This window comes from Gekko japonicus, unplaced genomic scaffold (genome assembly GCF_001447785.1).
Source record: "Gekko japonicus isolate JY-2015 unplaced genomic scaffold, Gekko_japonicus_V1.1 scaffold3106, whole genome shotgun sequence".
Lineage (NCBI taxonomy): Eukaryota > Metazoa > Chordata > Lepidosauria > Squamata > Gekkonidae > Gekko > Gekko japonicus.
Window position 1 is genome coordinate 147474 of NW_015173231.1, and position 14850 is coordinate 162323.

At 50.2% G+C, this 14850-nt stretch overlaps 1 pseudogene; it reads left to right on the forward strand.

The window, feature by feature from the left end:
• The window catches only part of LOC107120110, a 46127-nt pseudogene that overhangs the window by 26673 nt on the left and 4604 nt on the right, over positions 1-14850 (forward strand).

Genomic DNA, 14850 nt, shown 5'->3' on the forward strand with positions numbered 1-14850 from the left:
AGTGGGCGTGCCGGGGGGGCCGCTTGTGCGCCGTCCACCCGCCGTCGCCAGGATGTGACGCTCCGCGTTACCCTGGCAATGGGACCCAAACAGCCCCGTTGCCAGAGTAACGCGGAGCGTCACATCCTGGCGACGGCGGGTGCAGCGCGCACAGCCGTCCCCCGCGGCACGCATCCTGCCAGGAAATAGATTTCCCCCGCCGGCGTTTGGTAAGCCTAACAGTTAGTGAGACAAGATCTTCCCTTACAGAACCCATGCTGAGTCTGCCTCAATAGGTTACATTGTCTAAATCCCTCTTTACAAATCTCCTTTTGGCTACTACCTCTAGGCGTGAACAGACAGCTTTGCCAGCCCCGCTGAGTTGCTCCAATCAGACCTTTCACTCCTGGGATTAGAAAGCTGATTTTCCAGATCTTGATCAAGATGGGTAGCCATGTTAGTTTGTCTGTAGGTAAGGAACCTAGCAGTTCGAAAGCAAGAAATTGCAAGTAGATAAATAGGTACCACTTCGGTGGGAAGGTAACAGCGTTCCATGCGCCTTGGTGTTTAGTCATGCCGGCCACATGACCACGGAAACGTCTTTGAACAGCGCTGGCTCTTCGGCTTTGAAACGGAGATGAGCACCGCAACCCTAGAGTCGGATTCGACTGGCTTTCGAGCAAGGGAACCTTTACCTTTAAGGAAAGAGCAAGAGTCCAGTATAACCTTAAAGACTAACAAAATATGTGGCAGGGTAGGGGCTTTTGCGAGATATCTTCAGGTATCTGAAGAAGTGAGCCGTGACCCACGAAAGCTCCTACCCTGCCACATAGTTTGTTAGTCTTTAAGGTGCTACTGGACAGTTTGGTGTCATGGTGAAGTGCGCGGACTCTAATCTGGGAGAACCGGGTTTGATTCCCTACTCCTCCACTTGCACCTGCCGGATTACCTTGGGCAAGCCCTAGTTCTGATAAGAGCTGTCCTTGAAAAAGAGCCGTTTCTGTCAAGAGCTCTCTCAGCCCCACCTACCTCACAGGGTGTTGTGGGGAGGGGAAGGGAAAGGAGTTTGTAAGCTGCTCTGAGACACCTTTGGGTAGTGAAGGGCGGGGTATAAATCCAATCTCTCCTCTTCTTCTACTGAGCTTGAAAGAAATACCCACTAAATTGTGTCGTAGAATTATAGAGTTGGAAGGGGCCATACAGGCCATCTAGTATAGCCTCCAGCTCAATACAGGATCAACCTAAAACATCTCTGACAAGCATTTGTCCAGATACTACTTTCTTATAGTGAGGGGGAGCTCATTACCTCTCTAGGCAGCCAATTCCACTGCTGAACACCTCTTAGTCTTAAAAAATTTCCTTTTTATCCAGCTGGCATCTTTCTGCCCATAGTTTAAACCCATTATTGTGAGTCCTCTCCTCTGCTGCCCACAGGAACAGCTCCCTGCCCTCCTCTAAGTGACAGCCCTTCAAATACTTCAAAAGAGCAATCCTGTCCCCTGCTCAACCCCCCCCTTCTCCAGATTGAACATTCCCAAGCCCCTCAGCCTTTCCTCATAGGGCTTGGTCTCCAGGCCTCTGATCATCTCTGTCACCCTCCTCTGCACCCGCTCCATTCTGTTCACATCCTTTTTGAAGTGAGGCCTCCAGAGCGGCACACAGTGTGGCCTGACCAACCTCATGTACAGCAGAACGATGACATCTTGCAATCTGGATGTTATGTCTCTCTGTTGATATATTTCAAGATGGCATTAGCCTTTTTTGCCGCAGCATCACACTCACTGCTCATATCTAGTTTACAGTCTACCTGTATCCAGGGGTCATTTCTTAGAAAAAGAGGTGCAGGAGCTCATTAGCATAACGCCTTAGCATAACTTATTTGCATATGCCACACATCCTGACATCACCAGAAGTGTGTCAGAAGGCAACACCCACTGCTCAGGCTCCACTGGACTGTTTTGGATTGCTAGCTATGTGTGTGTGGGGGGGTTCCCACACAGATCTGCCCTCACAGAGGAGGGAGAGCTTGTACCTGAATAAAGCTGCCACTGGACTGTTTTGGATTTCTATCTATGGGGGGGCTCTGCAACTTCTTGCTCCTCATGGCCCAGGGCTGCTGGACGCAGGGGGCGGGGCTTGTTGCATGTGCCCGCCCCCCTGGACTCTTTTCTGCTTGGCTCCTGTGGGCTCCTGCAGGAAATGACCCCTGCCTGTATCTCAAGGTCTTTTTCACACACACTACTACCCAGAAGTGTTCCCCTGAGGACCCCTTTGCCCAGCGTAAAGTCACCTTTATTTAGACGGTTTTTAAAAAGCAATCTGGCAGTCCCATCTACTGATAGAAAATATGTTTGTCCCGATAACTTGATTTAATTTCATACTTTTACAAAAGAACAAACTTTGAGTCCAGTGGCACCAAGACTGGCATTACAGGAACATGGATTTTAATGCAATTCTGAAATCACTTTCCTAGAAGTAAGGTAAAGGTAAAGGTTTCCCTTGCTCGAAAGCCAGTCGAATCCGACTCTACGGGTGCGGTGCTCATCTCCGTTTCAAAGCCGAAGAGTCAGCGCTGTCCGAAGACGTCTCCGTTGTCATGTGGCTGATATGACTAGACGCCAAGGTGCACGGAACGCTGTTACCGTCCCACCGAAGCGGTACCTATTTATCTACTTGCACTTTCTTGCTTTTGAACTGCTAGGTAGGCAGGAGCTGGGACCAGAGATGGGCGCTCACTCCCAGGTCTGGAACTGCCGAACTACCGACCTTCTGGTCTGCAGTTCAGCATCCGCCTCCCCCTTTCCTAGGGGGTAAAGGTAAAGGTTTCCCTTGCTGGAAAGCCAGTCGAATCCGACTCTAGGGTTGCGGTGCTCATCTCCGTTTCCAAGCCGAAGAGCCAGCGCTGTCCGAAGATGTTTCCGATTCAGATCGCTTGGCACGAACTCGCTTTCCTTTGCCTTCATTCCCTTTTCTTTCCTGCTCCACCGCCCCATTTCCTGAGCTGGCTGGACAGCAGGGGATGGATGCTCCAGGAGCGCAGCCATCCAGTGCAGAGCTACTCCAGAGCAGCCCCACTGAGCCGCACAGGGCGGCGGGGGCGGCAGCCTGGCTGAAGCCCTCGGACTCGCCCAGTCCGGCCCGGGGGCTGCTGCTCGGGGAAGCGTTTTTGTCTTCGGCTGCAGCACCGAAAGGGTTAAACCAAGCGAGCAGTTTGCTAGACAGGCCCAGCAAGGAGGCGGAAGAGGGAAAAGAGGAAAGGGCGGCGGGGGGGAGGTCCTCTGGATTGCGAAGGAGGACGGGGAGGGCCTCGGAGATGCAGGAGCAGGAGAAAACCCTCTTGCACCCGGATCCTGGGAGGGTTTACTCACAAGTAGGTAGTTGTTGTTTTTTTTGGTGGGGGGAGATAAGCGCTTCATGCTTGCAAGAGGGGAATGCGGATATCGTGCATGTTCGGAGTGTGTGCTAAAGAGTTCTAAAATGTGATTTTTTTTCGAATGTGCATTTTGATTTGTTAACCGCCTTGCTCTGGATCTGGTAAAGGCAATGAAATGTAAATGCATTCTCAGCCATGGTGGCCGTAGGGAGGCCCAGGAATGAGTCCCACACGTGATTATTTGGGGGGGGGGGATCATTCATGCCAACTGACTGCTTGGCATGCCAGGCATGTTAGCCAGTGTCTCCCACACACACACACACACCTATCATTTTCCTTGGGGGTTCCCTGCCTCTCCTTCCTCCTGTTCATCTCGGCAGCCCCCCTGCCCTGACCTGGAGAGGCTTCAGGCAGTGGTCCCTCTAAGCCAGTGATGGTGAACCTTTAGCCAGTGTCTCCCACACACACACACACACCTATCATTTTCCTTGGGGGTTCCCTGCCTCTCCTTCCTCCTGTTCATCTCGGCAGCCCCCCTGCCCTGACCTGGAGAGGCTTCAGGCAGTGGTCCCTCTAAGCCAGTGATGGTGAACCTTTTAGAGACCGAGTGCCCAAACTTGCGAACCCCAAACCCACTTATTTATCGCACAGTGCCAACACGGCCATTTAACCTGAATACTGAGTTTTTACTTTAGAAAAAACAACTCATATATTAACTTAAGATGATCCAAACAAAGTAAGGAACGCAATCCCAAATACTTTCATTGACTTAACATTATTTGGCAGAGAATTCGACACTTTAATGACGGTCTGGGCCTGGCTGGGACGATGGCACGCGTGCCCACAGAGAGGGCTCTGAGCGCCACCTCTGGCACCCGTGCCATAGGTTCGCCACCACTGCTCTAAGCTGTGGAGTCTTGTGGGCAAAAATTCTACTTTGTGAGCTACTGGCATTAAAGTTGTGAGTGAGTGATTTGGTGACTGCATAAATTAGATTGCTCTGGAGCCATCCTTCCTGAGCTAAGATAAAAATGTGTGAGCTGGAGGCTAAAAAACTATGCACAGTAACTCACCTTAGAGGGAACCCTGGCTTCAGGCCCCTCTGGCCCTTCCCCTCTGCTGGCTGCTTGGACAGAGCCATTGCCTCATCGGCCCTGCCTATGGAGGAGGTGATGTGCTGCCCTAGTTAAGCAGTCGTCAGTCCCTTCCTTCCAGGCTCCAGTTTATACTGAAACCAATGCTCCCTCTAAGCTGTGGAGCCTTGTGAGCAAAAATTCCTGCTTTGTGAGCGACTGGGCATTGAAGTTGTGAGCGAGCGGTTTGGCTATACTACATAGGGGGGGGAGTCCTGAGCTGAGACAAAAAGTGTGTGAGCTGGCGGCTAAAAAAACCCTGTGAGCTACCTCACACTCACTCAGCTTAGAGGGAACGCTGGTGGCACTTGTAGGGGCGGAGAGGCGGGCTCTGGATTTGGGACATAAGATTAAAAAAGAATTCTCTGCCATGCTGGCCGTAGGGAGGTCCGGGAAGGGGTCCCGGCCGTGCTTATGAAGGGAGGAATCATTCGTGTCAATTGACTGCCTGACATAGAATCAGGAAGGGCCCTACAGGGTCATCTAGTCCAACCCCCTGCACAGTGCAGGAAATTCACACATTTTAGCCAATGTCCCTCCCTCCCCCCAACCCACACCTGCCCACTCCCTGGGGGTTCCCTGACTCTCCTTCTTCTTGTTCATTTTCGCAGGCCCCCTGCCCTGACCTGGAGAGGCTTCAGGCCCCTCTGCCCCTTCCTGTCTGCTGGCTGCTTGGACATGGCTATTGGCTAATCTGTCCGGCCCATGGAGGAGGTATCATAAGAACATAAGAGATGCCAATGTTCGATCAAATTAGAATCCCCCCCCCTTTTGACCCCCCCCCCCAAGCACCAAGAAGACAGAGCATCACTTGCCCCAGAGTCCCTATCTATATTGTGGCTAATAGCCACTGATGGACCTCTGCTCCATATGCTTATCTAATTTCCTTTTGAAGCCGTCCTTCTTCTGCAATCTTCTGCAATGGTTAAGGAGTCATCAGTCACTCTCTTCCAGGCTCTAGTTTACATGGAGACAAGTGTGCACGGACGGCTTCAAGAGGGAACTGGATAAACATATGGAGCAGAAGTCCATCCGGGGCTATTAGCCACAAGGTATAGATAGGCTCAAGTGGTTAAGACGCTGAACTGCAGGCTGTGGAAGGTCGGTAGTTCAGCAGTTCAAGCCCCGAGTGTGCCGCATGACGGAGTGAGCTCCCGTCTCTAGTTCCAGCTCCTGCCAACCTAGCAGTTCGAAAGCAAGAAATTGCAAGTAGATCAATAGGTACCACTTCAGTGGGAAGGTAACAGCGTTCCATGCGCCTTGGTGTTTAGTCATGCCGGCCACATGACCATGGAAATGTCTTCGGACAGCGCTGGCTCTTCGGCTTTGAAACGGAGATGAGCACCGCAACCCTAGAGTTGGATTCGACAGGCTTTCGAGCAAGGGAACCTTTACCTTTTTATACCACTCCAGAGCAGAGGTTTTAGCCATGGTTGGTTCTCTGTTTCTTGAGCATCCCCAAGGAGTTCTATGGAATTTTAGACTCCCACCTCAGGTACTACTTTCCATTTTGGCTTTTGGCCACTGTGTGACAGAGTGTTGGACTGGATGGGCCATTGGCCTGATCCAACATTTGGCTTCTCTTATGCTTATGCTCTTACAGCCCCCAGGTAAGGCTGATGCGCAGTCATCAGTGGCCAAGATCATAATACCTGCCAGCTGATTTGTAAATAGCCAAATATAGATGGTTTATTTTCCTGAGGGACCAAAAGGGCATATCTTTTAAAAACTAGATATGTAAAATAGCACAGCGACGTTCATCCTGGTATGCAAACTACAACAAGGATGCTCCTTTTGATCCACCAGGGCAATTCTTAGGTGTCTCTTAACCAGAGTCGGTGATGTAGCTCCGTGCTCTCTTCATTACTTTCTGCCTTTTTGATATCTTTTCCTCTCCCTCTTCCTAGCCAACTGAGTAAGGGTATCTTTTCACAGTTGGAGGTGACCCAAGAGGAAGGGGAAAGAGATGGAAGACAAGGACCTACCCAGAAGGACCTGGAACTGGCAAGACATCGAGGAAAGGTCTCCATCCCACCCAGGCTGGGAGTGATGTTGCATTCTGGGAAAGAGCTGTGCCAGAGACCCTGACTGAGGACACCGTGACCTCAGACGTACATGGCCAGCGCTTCCGGCAGTTCCGCTACCAGGAGGCCGATGGGCCCCGGGAGGTCTGCAGCCGGCTCCATGGACTTTGCAGCCACTGGCTGGAGCCGGAGAGGCACACCAAGAAGCAGATGCTGGACCTGGTGATCCTGGAGCAGTTCCTGACCCTCCTGCCCCAGGAAATGCAGGGCTGGGTCAGAGGATGTGGGCCGGAGACCAGTTCCCAGGCGGTGGCCCTGGCCGAAGGCTTCCTCCTGAGTCAGGCAGAGGAGGAGCGGCAGGCAGAACAGGTGAGGGGGTTTCCTTTGCTCACTCCAAACAATGACCTTATCCTCAGGCTTCCTTGCCAGATATTTATACCTCTAGAGAATCCACTTGGCTAGGAACAAGACCCGACCCGCATTCTTTCCCCTGTGGTTGAACCTGCTCTGCTGGTCGATGCAGGGATGAGGAGTCTGGGAGTGGGGCAGGATCCATCTCCTCAGCCTGCTCCAGTCCTTCTCTTATTAGTCTTCCTTACTGTTTCAGGTGTGGGGACCATCCGTGAAGATGGAAGCGAAGTTCTCTGAGGCAGAAGAAGCTCCGTCAGGGAAATGTCAGAGGCCGCACGACCAGGAGCACACCCAAGATGCCAGGTCGCAGGACCAGGAGCACACCCAAGATGCCCTCTCAAGTGGTAAGAGCAGAGGTCCATCAGTGGCTATCAGCCACAAGGTATAGATAGGGGCTCTGGGGCAAGTGAGGCTCTGTCTTCTTGGTGCTTGGGGGGGTCAACAGTGGGAGGGCTTCTAGTGTCCTGGCCCCACTGCTGGACCTCCTGATGGCCCCTGGTATTTCTGGCCACTGTGTGATACAGAGTGTTGGGCTGGATGGGCCTTTGGCCTGATCCAACATTGGCATCTCTTATGTTCTTAGGCACTCTCAGTCTGGGGCAAGTGATGCTCTTTATTCTTGGTGCCTGGGGGGGGGAGGGCTCCTAGTGTCCTGGCCCCACTGTTGGGCCTCCTGATATTTTTGGCCACTGTGTGACACAGAGTGTTGGACTGGATGGGCCATTGGCCTGATCCAACATTGGCGTCTCTTATGTTCTTATATGAATTCTCGGTCTGGGGCAAGGGATGCTCTGTATTCTTGGTGCTTGGGGGAGGGAGCAACAGTGGGAGGGCTCCTAGGGTCCTGGCCCCACTGGTGGACCTCCTGATGGCACCTGGTATTTTTGGCCACTGTGTGATACAGAGTGTTGGACTGGATGGGCCTTTGGCCTGATCCAACATTGGCGTTTCTTATGTTCTTAAGAGTGCCACCTGCACCAGTGGGATTGGGGCACCCAGTGGGTAGAAGGTTTGGGGCCTGAGACAAAGGACGTACTCCTGCTCACTACACAGAGCGGACTTCTGGGACTTAGTGCCACAGGTTTGATTGATGGCCACTCCCTTGAAGGGGGAGTAGACAGATTAACGGAAGGCGATTCCATTCTTATTGACATCAATCAGAATCTTCACATCCCACCTCCCTTCCTTCCGTCAGAAGGACTCAAGGTGGCTAAAAAAGAAAGAAAAGGGGAGACACATTTGGGTGCAGCTGTTGCCCGGGGTGAATAAAGGGAATCTCCACGTTCTCCTGACCTGGATGACCCAGACTAGCCGAATCTCATCAGATCTCGGAAGCTAAGCAGGGTCAGCCCCGGTTCGTACTTGGACGGGAGGCCACCGAAGAAGTCCCGGGCCGCTGTGCAGAGGCAGGCAACGGCAGGCCATCTCGGACCGTCTCTTGCCTCGAATAACTCCGGGGTCACCGCCAATGCTCCCTCTAAGCTGTGGAGTCTTGTGAGCAAAAATTCTGCTTTGTTTTTTTTCTTTCAAAAACAATTTATTAGGATATATTATTAGTTCAAATACACAACATACTATTTTTTTGCACATCCTTTCTCCCCCCCCCCCCCGCCCCCACAGTGCTCCAACCTCCAGCCCATTTCTTAGATCTTTTCTATTTCCCACTTATCCTTTACTCATAGTCTACCGGTAACACTTCCTTCTACTATTATTTTCTCCTAATTAACTTTCATCTTCGTAACATTAACTCTTCAGTAGTTCTCAAAGCAAATTTAATTGTCCTTTGCATCCCAATATTTTCCTAAATACTCTTTAAAGTCTTTCCAGTCCTCATAAAATTCTTCTGCTTCAAGATTCTTAAGTTTCCTTGTCATTTTGTCCATTTCAACCAAAAATTCTGCTTTGTGAGCGACTGGCATTAAAGTTGTGAGCGAGCGATTTGGGTGCTGCATCAATCAGTTTGCTCTGGAGCCATCCTTCCTGAGCTAAAACAAAAATCTGTGAGCTGGAGTCTTAAAAAACTCAGCTTAGAGGGAACACTGGCCGGCCAATGTTCCCTCTAAGCTGTGGAGGCTTGTGAGCAAAAATTCTGCTTTGTGAGCGACTGGCATTAAAGTTGTGAGCGAGCGATTTGGGTGCTGCATCAATCAGTTTGCTCTGGAGCCATCCCTTCCTGAGCAAAGACAAAAATGTGTGAGCCGGAGGCTAAAAAACTGTGAGCTGGCTTACACCAACTCAGCTTAGAGGGAACACTGGTCACCGCGAGTCGGCTATGGCTTGAGGCCCCTTTCCCCACGCACAGGCGCGCGCCCCTTTCTGAGGCAGGCTGCCTCCAAAAACCCATTGCCAGCGGCCAATAATTTGGTCTCTGGTGCCCCTGCTGAAAGGCTTCCCAGGTGTCACAGAAGTCTGAAACGTGTTGGCAGAATGTATTGCGCAAGCACACATCAGATGCTCACGGGCATCTGGTGCTTCTCTTCCGCATATCCCATGATTTTGCTAAAAGTAATTTTAAAAATTTCTGAGTGTATATGGGGAAAAGTGTGTGTGAAGGGTGGTGGTGGAGGATTCGAACAAGCAAACACCATTGCCACAGGAAGTGGCGGCAGCTACAAGCACGGACGGCTTCAAGAGGGAATTAGATAAGCATATGGAGCAGGGGTCCATCGGTGGCTATTAGCCACAAGGTATAGATAGGGACTCCGGGGCAAGTGAGGCTCTGTCTTCTTGGTGCTTCTCTGCCTTGGCTGATGGCCACAACCCTGGCCTCTGTTGCGCATGGGCAAGAACGCACACAGGAACACGGGAAGCTGCCTCAGATTGAATCAGACACTTCATCCATCAAAGCCAGTGTTGCCCACTCAGTCCGGCAGCAGCTCTCCAGGATCTCAGGCAGAAGTCTTTCACATCACCTCCGACCTGATCCTTTTTACTGGAAATGCTGGGGACTGAACCTGGGACCTTCTATGTGGGCACTCAATGAAATTGCCGAGCGGTCGGGTTAGAACGGATAAGAGGAAGGACTTCTTCACCCAAAAGAGGAATTAACACACGGAATTCACTGCCACAGGAGGTGGTGGTGGCTACAAGCATGGACGGCTTCAAGAGGGAATTGGATAAGCCTATGGAGCAGAGGTCCATCAGTGGCTATTAGCCACAAGGTATAGATAGGGGCTCTGGGGCAAGTGATGCTCTGTCTTCTTGGTGCTTGGAGGTGGGGGGGGGAGCAACAGTGGGAGGGCTTCTAGTGTCCTGGCCCCACTGGTGGACCTCCTGATGGCACCTGGTATTTCTGGCCACTGTGTGACACAGAGTGTTGGACTGGATGGGCCTTCGGCCTGATCCAAAATTTGCGTATCTTATGTTCTTAAATGAACTATGGAGTCTAGGCTGACACCCTTCTTTGCTCCTCTGTCTGTCTGTCTCTCTCTCTCTCAGGCAGTGAAGAAGCGGTGTTGAGCCATGGATTTTGTGGAGAGGTGGAAACCGCTGCTGAGCCCCCACTCCAGGTAGGGGAGCTGACTGGGGGAGGGCAGCCTGGGTCTCCCTTTTCCTCAGGGGGGCTTTTGCTCCCGCAGTTCCTGCGAAGGTGCCCGAGCGGCAGAGGTTCTAAATGCCGTTCCCTTTCCCCCTGCCGAGCCTTCCTGTACCCTCCCAGACTGCTCCCTTCCCGTGTGCGTTCTCTGCCTGGCATGGTCTCTGAGGACGGAATCTGCTTTTCCTCCCAGGGTCCCTTTTCCTTTGAGGAGGTGGCCGTCTGTTTCACCGAGGCGGAGTGGGCCCTGCTGGATCCAGGCCAAAGAGCTCTCCACTGGGAAGTCATGCTGGAGAACTACGGGACGGTGGCCTCCCTGGGTAAGGGTCTTTCATGGGTGGCAAAGGTGCAAACGGCCACCACTGGGATGCTGCGTGAATCAAAATATTGAACAGCAGTACGTCATTTTGATGCCTGCCCAGCCATCTGCCCCTGCTGGGGGCCCCCAGTACTTGGAGCGGCAGTCAAAGCGATGTTTAGCATGGCTGGGTAGACCGGCTGGCTGGCCCAGGGCAACTGAGGCCAGTATTGTGGCCATCACCAAAACCAGAGAGGGTGTCCTGGCCTAAGGCCAAGGCAGGTTCGAGAGGCCCTCAGAAAGACTCTGGAAGGGACCACAACCTAATTTTTCAGTTGCTAGTCTCTACATCAGGGCTATTTTTGGGCAGGAACGGAGTTCCGGCTAGCTCCCAAGTTGGCCACGCCCAGCAGGAACTCATTAGCATAATAGACCACAAGGGCAGGGTATGAATTGAATAAATGAAACTGAATGAAATGGAAATTGTGTGAATTTAGGCAGATTGTGAGAGAAAGGGCAGAGAGGGTTGAATCAGTGCTTAGTTCTCGTGGGCCTTTCTTACACATCCCGGGAAATTACTGTTGGGTCAGAAAGCAGTTTTCTCCAGGCCAGTTTGGCCAGGGATCCTGGAAGGTATTTTGCCATCTCCTGGGCATGGGGCAGAGGTAGAAGAAGAAGAGATTGGATTTATATCCCGCCCTTCACTACCCAAAGGTGTCTCAGAGCGGTTTACCCCTCCCCACAACAGACACCCTGTGAGGTAGGTGGGGCTGAGAGAGCTCTTGACAGAAACGGCTCTTTTTCAAGAACAGCTCTTATCAGAACTAGGGCTTGCCAAAGGTCATCCAGCCAGGTGCAAGTGGAGGAGGGGGGAATCAAACCCGGTTCTCCCAGATTAGAGTCTGCGCACCTAACCACTACACCAAACTGGCACCAACAGGTGACTGGGTGTGTGTGTGTGTGTGTGGGGGGAGCAGTTGTTAATTTCCTGCATTGTGCAGGGGGTTGGACTAGATGACCTTGGAGGTCCCTTCCGACGCTGTGATTCTATGATTCATCTCTTTTTGCATGTCTGATTATAGACTTACATTTATTTTGCCAGACCTTGAGGTACCTTCTGTTAAATTCATTTGGGCAGACCTTCTATTTTTTTAGAAGAAAGCTCCTAAACTGTGGAATGCATCCTATCCGGGCTTCAATTAGTGTGATTTTTAAATAGCTTCCAAGCATCCTCTAGGGATGTGACCCTTGTGTGTTTTCCTTTCCGCTTCCTTTTAACTACACCCCTCATTTTTGTAATGTTCTCTCTTTTTGAAATGAAATGTTACCGTTTTGGACTTAATGGGTAACTTTCCATTGACACAAATGCTGAACTTAATAGCATTATGTTCTGCGGGGAGGGCGGGATATAAATCCAATAAATAAATAAATAAATAAATAAAGGTCACTGTCAATGTTCCCTCTAAGCTGTGGAGTCTTGTGAGCAAAAATCCTACTTTGTGAACTCCTGGCATTGAAGCTGTGAGCGAGCGATTTGGCTGCTGCATCAGTTAGTTTGCTCTGGAGCCCTCCCTCCCTGAGCGGAGACAAAAATGTGCGAGCCGGAGGCTAAAGAACTGTGAGCTGGAGGCTAAAAAACTGTGAGCTGGCTCACACTAACTCAGCTTAGAGGGAACACTGGTCACTGTTCCCAGTTGCTGCAGAAACCTCCACATCTCTCAATACCGGGTCTTGAGACTTTCTCAGAACCAGGTCCAAGTGTACTGCAACTGCCAGGCAGTGACCACCAGACCTCAAACACTCCTTTGCCAACCCGGCAGGAGGTTGGGCTGGAGCCCTGACAGGCAAAACACTCTGACTAATTTTAACAAAACCAGGAGTCAAGTTTCTCTTGCTCCTACCCATGATAGGCTACCACCAGACCCTGCTTCAACCAGAAATGCAAGGCCAGGCCAACCCTGCTTCCTTTAGGACTTTGAGCAGAAATCCAAACCCTCTCCAGAGTCAGGAGTTTCACACACGCGTACAATATTGGTAGGGCCAAAAAAAGGCAACTAGAAAAAGCTTCCTGCAAACCCCAGACAGAAACACGCCAACCAGGTATGTAACTAAAAGTTTTATTTACGGTGCAAAGCTATACCAACATACTGTGGGAACAGGAAATTTAAAAAAGGTTTTTTTAATATCTCTAGCTAAGTTACCTTGGATATTACAGCACCCGTTATCCACAGCAATTCTTGAAGTACACAGAGTAATCTGCTCACAGCAGTTCAGCGGGGCAGACCACCAATCTCAGTTCCTCCAGCAGTGGTTCATGGTTTCCCTCCAGATGGAAAAACAATAGCCCCTGTAGCATAACCAGCTATGGGTCTAAAGTTAGACAAAGACGATACGGAAAGACTGCATTTTTAACTACGTCTGGTAACACCTAACCATAAGCACTAATTATCCGTTGGGTTCACCTGATCCCCAATACAGGTCAGGGAATCTGACATATGTCAATGAAGTATTTGACAGATTGCATGGGAACCCCAACCGGCCTCAGCTGTCCAAGGCCATTCCAACAGGAAAACAAATCTTCACAGAGTCATTGCTAGGCAACCAAAAGCTAATCGTCTGCAGGTGGCCTTATCAGCGCTTTTCAGGCTCAAGAACACAAAACCAAACACTGGGCTTCCGCAAGGAACTAGATACAAATGACCAACTAAAACCATAAAATAGGCCCCGGTTACTACACCAAGATCCTTGCACTTCTGGTTAGCTCTGTGACCCAACCGTTCCAGTGCCCAGTTGTTTTACGATGTCTAGGAATCTCATTTCCACAGCATGACTCGAGCACATGTGTTTACCCAATCAATATGAGGGTGGTGGAGGTCTCCCAGTAGAATAACATTATCTGTTTTAGTCACCTCCCTTATTCGCTTCTACATCTCAAGGTCAGCCTCCAGGGCAGTGGTTCTCAACCTTCCTAATGCCACGGCGACCCTTTAATACAGTTCCTCATGTTGTGGTGACCCCCAACCATAAAATTATTTTCGTTGCTACTCCATAACTGTAATTTTGCTACTGTTATGAATCGTAATGTAAATATCTGATAGGGAGGATGTATTTTCATTGTTACAAATTGAACATAATTAAAGCATAGTGAGCCCTATCGAAAATTTGTGTTTTCCGATGGTCTTAGGCGACCCCTGTGAAAGGGTCGTTCGACCCCCAAAGGGGTTGCGACCCACAGGTTGAGAACCGTTGCTCTAGGGTTTCATCAGGTGGGCGATAGTACACCATAACCCTTAGGACCCAGTATTTCCACCCATATTGCCTCTGTTGGGGAGTTAATTCCCCCGATTGTTTCTAACTTATTTGGTTCTATGGCCTCTTTGATGTACAATGCAATACTTCCATCAGCCTTTCCCCTCTCTGTCATGCCTATAAAACTTGTAGCTAGGAATGACTGTATCCCATAGATTTTCTCCATTCCACCATGTCTAATGAGATACCTCCTACATCTGAAGTGTACAGTGAGCACCAAGAACTCCAGCTCCCCCAGTCTGGTGTAGTGGTTAAGAGCACAGCCTCTAATCTAGGAGAACTGGGTTTGAGTCCCCACTCCTCCACATGCAGCTGCTTGTGTGATCTTGGGTCAGTCATAAGTTTGGTGTAGTGGTTAAGTGCGCGGACTCTAATCTGGGAGAACCGGGATTGGTTCCCCACTCCTCCACTTGCACCTGGCTGGATGACCTTGGGCAAGCCGAAGTTCTGATAAGCCAACATACAACAAATACCATGCACAGATGATTATAACGTATCATAAATAATTTTATATTATTTCTACAATAATTTCATCATATATAAATATACTTCTTAATCACAGTTCATAATATCAGAAATATCAAAATACCAATATCATCTCCAAAGAATTTCAAAAGATATAGTACAACCTTATAATTAATACCAGTCCTCCTCTGTTAAACAAAAGTTTCAAAAGGGAGGACTCCTTAAAGTCTCTTTATAACATGTGCTCTGTCTTCCTCCAACAGAGGTCCAGATATCCTTCTGTTTCAGAATCTTCCTCAGGGAGTTCAACAATAATTTTCAGC